At 34.8% G+C, this 6,553-nt stretch overlaps 1 long non-coding RNA gene across 5 annotated transcripts; it reads left to right on the top strand.

The window, feature by feature from the left end:
- Window positions 1-237: 237 nt before the first annotated feature.
- LOC148880061 (uncharacterized) lies at window positions 238-5,800 on the top strand. Of its 5 annotated transcripts, none has more exons than XR_016104457.1 (3): window positions 238-605; window positions 1,171-4,618; window positions 4,820-5,800. It is a non-coding gene; the product is annotated as an uncharacterized LOC148880061 (long non-coding RNA). The 5 variants fall into 5 exon arrangements; XR_016104456.1 differs by having other exon boundaries at window positions 240-605; window positions 4,481-4,618; XR_016104458.1 differs by lacking the exon at window positions 238-605 and having other exon boundaries at window positions 617-4,618; window positions 4,820-5,031; window positions 5,131-5,800.
- Window positions 5,801-6,553: the final 753 nt, after the last annotated feature.

The raw sequence follows: 6,553 nt of genomic DNA, 5'->3' as shown, positions 1-6,553 counted from the left end.
GTTTAGTTAATTGACTAAGTGTACATTTAATGTTTGAACATTGACTAAAACTACCTTTATTGTTTCTCACAATTGACTAATACTTCCCTTATCGTTAATGTTCGTTAATAAAAAGACAAAAAAGACTATTTTATCCTTTATTCTTCTTTAAAATTTCAAAATAAAACAGAAAAAAGAAAAAATACACTTATTCATCAAAACCCTAATTTTAATTTGGGGTAAAACTTTGCACTAAAATATGTTTAGATTCCAATCTGACGGAAGAAAGGATTCCCTCTCCACCTTTCGATCAATGAAGAAAAAGCAAAATAAAAATAAATTACGGACCCAAATCAGCAGTGACAATAGAGTGCGCAACTGCGATGTACAATAGCAGCAAACGTGGGACACATGTCGCCAGTGAAGGTGCAGGCCGATGTTGAGCTTTAGGCTTCAGTCCCAACTACGGTGTCGTCTCAACAATCAGCACAACTAACCCAAGGTGATTGTTTATAGTCTCTTTTCTGGACGCCTTTCTTGGTCGAAAGTCGCCCCAAAGAAGTTCTTTTGCGATTGTTTCCGACGGTTTGATCGCTTAATTGCTAGAATTGTTTGCTGGGTTGCAGGTAATTTTTCTTTCTTGTTTCGTATTTTTGTACTTTATGTGAATCGTCCAATTCTTTTTTTTTTTTCTTTCTTTTTGGGTTTTATCCTTTCGTTAATGATTGCCCGCTTCCTATTTTTTTCTTTTGTTGATCTTTTTCTGGTTTCTTCATTGCTCGTGCTTCGAATCGGATACTGGGGTTGTCTTTTAGCTGCTGAAACAGCTCTTTTCTTTCCATCTCTATGCTTTTGAGTTTTTAGGAATTGCGAATTAGTAATTTGTATGTAATTGTTAAGTCCTTAAAGCGATGAAAGCAAAGCATCTTGTCGCCTTAAATTGAAGAATGGCTGAAAAATGAAATTCCCTTGCTTCATTTTCTCCAATCTTTGTGGTCCTTGATTGATGATTTTCTACCAGGCAAGCTCCTATTTTTTACGTTGGTTTCTGGGTTCTAAAATTGGTTCAATGGATGGTGTTATGTACAGAGGTTTTAGATGGTGTTATGGCAGAAATAGCGTCGTTCGATAAAATTGGTTCAATGGATACACCTTTTGAAAACTTCTGAAAATTTACGTTGGTCTCTGTAGATCTCTCCCTCTTCCTCTCGTTCTCTTCTCTGAAACCCACCGGAACTGAGATCTACACTCTCGTTCTGTTCGCTGGAACTGAGATCGACGCCTCTGTGGAAGTAATTTGGTTGCAGTTGATTTGGTTCTGTTTTCTTCTCTGGAACCCAACGGAATTTGATTTGGTTGCAGCCGAAACCAGAGGGAGTACACATCCCTCTTTCAGCAAAGCACCACCGCTTTCTGTGAGGGTAATCCATCTTCAATGTTTTTTGTTTTTTGTTTTTTCTTCTCTATTTTTTTGAAATGAAAAGTGATAGAAACAAGAGCAAGTATTATGAAAATCTAAGAGCAATAAGAACAATTAGTTATACTGGGATGAACGGTAGCATGAAGAGAGAGGGTGTTGCGTGATTCTTGGGTTTTTGCCGGAACTAAGGATGTTGGAACTAGGATCTCAGCCTTGGTGTAGATCTTAGTTCCTGCGTTTTCGTCAGAAATGAGAATGTTGAAACTAAGATCTCTTCGCTGGAACTGAGATCGACATCTCTACTGGGTTTTCTTTTGAAATAAATAAAGAAGTAACGAAGAAAAAGGTTGTAAGGGTGGTATTTTAGGAACAAAAGTCAAAGAGTATATTTAGAAACGAATGTGGAAAGGGTATTTTAGGAATATTTTATAAATATATCAGTCACATGATGTCACGTAAGGTAGAGTTAGTCAATTGTCAAAAACTGTAAACAATAATGATATACTTAGTAAATTAGCTAAGCCATAGGGGTAGTATAAGAAATTTACCCTATAATGTATATAACATATATTTATATATGACATGAACTAGTTGGGTTCAGGTTAGGGGTGCAAATGATATATCTTTAGACTCATTTTTTAAATATCTTTATATTGCATTTTTGTAAATTTTTATGTTATTTATTTTTTATAAAAACATGTACATATATGATGAAAATAATTGAAGAAAATATTTGTATTTTTGTTTTTTCTTTGTATAAACTGTTATATATATATTTTTTAATTTTTTAGAAATTAAATTAGATCAGATCATATTTGAATATCCAACATTATTAACAAACTCGAATTCAAATTCGAATCTATGTTTATGAGACCCGATCAGATTGGATCTGTTGTTTATACTACTGAATTGGATTCTGATATACCATGATCCGAAGCAGATCCAATTTGTTTGCATTCCTAGTTTAGGTTGGTTGGGCTGCCCGAGGTGTCAACCCTAACCCTAGGACCAACCCAGCCATACACAATCTAACTTTTTCAGGTAGGGTTGGGGCCATCCTGGCCTAAGTTGTAGCCTTAGATGGTTGCTCAGTTGATAGTTTTTTTGGTTTGTTGTAGTAAAGACTTGTGATAAAATACCATTGCTACTAGGGTTAGGGGGTTATGGGTATGGGGGATGGGATACCCCTTGTTGTATAGCCCCATGAAGCCAATAAAAAATGATTGACTTGTTATCGGACAAATTTTTGAATATATTTCAACCCAAAGCACTTCTTTAGAAAGGAAAGAAAAAACGGAAAAAGAAAGTTGGGGTCATGTTTGATTGGGCATTCTGGTGACCCCAACTTTCTTGATTAGAAGAGGCAAGGACTTGAGATTGTTAATTTTTTGTCAATGTTTGGATGGTTGATAAAGAACATTAGATGACACTCAAAGGACATTTGTGTGTGTATGTGTTTTTTTTTTTCAAATGCCACTTAACGATTGGTTAACAGCAAGTATTGGATTGTCATGTTTTGAAAGTTTTGGTATTGAATTGTCGCATTTTAAAGTTCGGTGACCAAAGTGGAACTTGGCCCAAAGTACAAGGTACTAATCGGGAAATTTCCCTTAACAATATGATTACCTATCTAATTGAACCATTTGACATGGTTGTTGGGCTCACTATTAGACATTGATTTTATTTTTTTCTAATTTTTAATTGTATTTTCATCTTTAAGAAAAGTAGTTCTTTTTTATTACACTTTTTTTTAATATGATGAATATATGATATTAGAGTTGTGCCAAAATTGTATCTATAAATTTCTATATTTTCTAAAACCATGTATTTTTATTATTTAATTACCACATCATGGGTTGACCCATTCGACTTAGAAGATTGGACCATTGACCCATCACCTAAATACAAAAGTGATTTCATTTTCAGAGTAGTTTTAAATTTTGTATTATACTTACGTCAACAATAAGAATAATTCCTATTTATCACACATATTTCTATTTAATATGATTAATATATAATATTAGAGATGTGCCCCAAAAGGCCAATTGTTCTATAATTTTTTATATTTTTATATTTTTAAAATAGTTTTTTATTTATAACATCATGGATTGATCAATTTGACCTAAGTGTTTGAACCATTGATTGCCACATAGATAGAAAAATATTTTTGTTTTCGATTGATTTTATATTTTATATTCCATTTCCATAATTATAAAACACTTCTTATTTGTCATACTTAATTTTGTTTGATATGGTGAATATACAATATTAGACAAATGTCTAAAATTTTACAAATTTTCTTTAGTTTTTGTATCTTTTTGTAATTTATCTTCTTTTTAAATTTTATTATTTAATCATGGTGCCATTTTGGTTGGCCAATTTGACTCCAATGATTGAACTACTTAGATGAGAAAACCAAATTCATTTCTAAGGAAAATTTAAAAAATTTGGACTTTTATACTATTAAAATTATTCTGTATAGATTTAATTTGTTAAATTTAATGATGAGAAAAATACCTTGAAATGTGAGTTAATACCTTAAATATACGATTTAATGAGAGGGGATTGAATGGATTGAATATTAGTATTCAAATTAGGTTCCCTACCCTCACAATAGAGAGGAACTAGATGCAGTAAGAGAGGTCATACAAAGACATATAGGAGTACAACCTAGCCTACTTAGCCCTTGTTTGGGAGTGCTAATTGGATGAATAAGTGCTTATCCTCAGAAGTGCTTATGTGTGGTGAAAAGTGCTTCTTTCAAATGGAAGTAGTATAGGTATTTCAAAATTACATGATGGGCCAAGACAGACTAGATTGAAAAAAAAAACCAAAATTTTAAGCTTATTCAAACAGGCTTATTTCCTGAAGAAGTGCTTGAAATGGGCTTGTTGACACAAATTTTGTGTATAAATCGAAATACAAGAAAAATGAAGACAATTTAAAATAAATTGATTTTTCGTATATTTTAAATAGTCGGGATACAAACTCTTTGTATTTAAAACACTTACAAAAGAGATAAAACCTCTGATTCTCTCGATAGTGCTTCTTGTAACTTGAAAATTTGGATTTGAGTTGAAGCTGAGGGTCAGATGACGTGCTCCCGTACTTCAAATAGTGACGGAGATTGCTTTCTTCAATTGTGCTTTGGAAGCTTGATCAAGAGAAGGATTTTACAAGACTTTAAGAGTATTGTTGCTTTGCTCTCAAGAAAATGGTGTATGCTTCCTTTTTCCGAAGAACTTTCTAACTTCACTTAGGCTTATTTGGTTTGAAGGAAAAAGTAGAAAAAGGAAGGGAAAGGTTAAAAAACCTTTATAAAACTTGTATCACCTTTCCCTTCCTTTCCCTATCTTTTCCTTCAAACCAAATATAGCCTTAGAGTTTTATAATTGAATAATCCTGGCTTTTTTTTCTCAGTTTTGTTTATTTATCTTGTTCTTTGCAGCACAAAGAGAGATAAGAGTTCTGCCTTTTTGTTAGTTTTTTTCTTAATCTTGTCTTTTTTTTTTTTTTCAATCTCTCTTCGGTTTTATGTTTGGTATTTCCATACCTTCTTTTCTATTTTAGGGATTTTAGACCGGATTGTCGGCGCCAAACATTGAACGTCGAATTCTGGTTGCCGGAGACAGGTTAGTTGCAGCATGCCATATCTTTGTTCGAATTATCAGAAATTTCAATAATATTGAGATTTTCAGTATAATTGAATTCCAATTTTGATCCATATGCAGTCCTATTTTCAGTTGTCCATCTGTTGTTTTCTTCTAAAACCCAATTTTATTTAGCGATGCAAGTTGGATTGCTCCGGTGGAAATGGAAGAATTTCAACTACATCGGGCACGGATTTGGGCTCAAGCCCATTTAAAATTCCAGAGAGCCCGGTTTGGTTAAATGATGAGTTGCGTCCATTTTTGATTCAGAAGTCTTGGGCTCATCCGTCACCAATTTTTAGAAATCCAGAGAGCATCCCGGTTTCGTTAAATGTGTTTGCCGGTAACCGGTTCTCTAAATGAGCAACCTTAGGCTATGTTTGGTTGAAGGAAAAAGTAGGGAAAAGAAGGGAAAGGTAAGGAAACCTTTACATTTCCTTCTTTTCCCTACTTTTTCCTTCAAACCAAACGCAGCATTATTAGCTTGCACGCTTTAGCCATATGGGAATTGATTGCTGGGACTGGAACTTGCCCGGAGTTATGAACTGTGGAGGAAGGAACATGGGGAAGTGTTTGGGCTCCCACGACTGACGACTCTGCTGTTTCGTGCAAGATCTGTGAGTTGTTTACATCCCTAACCAAAATATTGACTGTTGAGCAAGGCAGAGCGAAGTGTTGGTTTTCTGGATTTTGAGAGGGGAAAGTTGGTTAATGGGATTTTGGTTCCCACTTATATATTCTTTTTTAGATTTATGTGGTGTCTATTGAAAATTTTTTTCCCTTGGTTATCCATTTTTAGTAATGGCTTTTTATAAATAAAACAGTCATTGACTTATTTACCTAAGAAATAAAACAATATGGGTAAATTCACTTATCTGTGTAATTGCATTTACCCAAGTATGTAAGGTCCTGTTTGGCATCAAATCTAGGGATTTTTATTTTTAGAATTTGATAATGTACGACTTGACGCTCTTTGCTGGAGGATAGCTCGGATGCTGAGCTGGTGAGGTTGCTTGGTTGAGCTGCAAGAAAGAAGTGATCAGAGTGTCCGGGTTGCTTTACTTGGGGTGGGCACTCTGATGCTTTAGTTAGCAATGAGTGTATTGAGAGTTAGAAAGCAAGAGAGCTAGAGAGTTGTGAGAGCTAAATTGCATACCTCCCAAAGTTGAAAGTGAGACCTTTATATAGGCATTGTTTGGCGTGAACTTAATGCACCATGTCCGAGATCTCTAGGAAGACATGGTTGACTGGTCCAAAGTCCTTGGAGGTAGTTTTACATGTAGACTCGGCTTTTGTGCCTTCCTCTGGAACATTCGGTATGGGAGTTGACTTCCGGAGGACCAAGGAATGATGGGATGCTTGTGGAGGAAGTCGACGAGCATGTCACATAGGTTGCTACTTGGACTTTAGTTAGGTCAGCAAGTCCTTGAGGAGGTTGCTCCTCACGCCGAAGCCACTTGGATCGGTACAGATGAGAAAACATAGGTTGGCAAGTCCTTAAGGG

Source organism: Nelumbo lutea, chromosome 1, assembly GCF_056320005.1.
Source record: "Nelumbo lutea isolate HS-2025 chromosome 1, American lotus-T2T, whole genome shotgun sequence".
Lineage (NCBI taxonomy): Eukaryota > Viridiplantae > Streptophyta > Magnoliopsida > Proteales > Nelumbonaceae > Nelumbo > Nelumbo lutea.
This window is presented reverse-complemented; position numbering and strand designations above follow the sequence as displayed.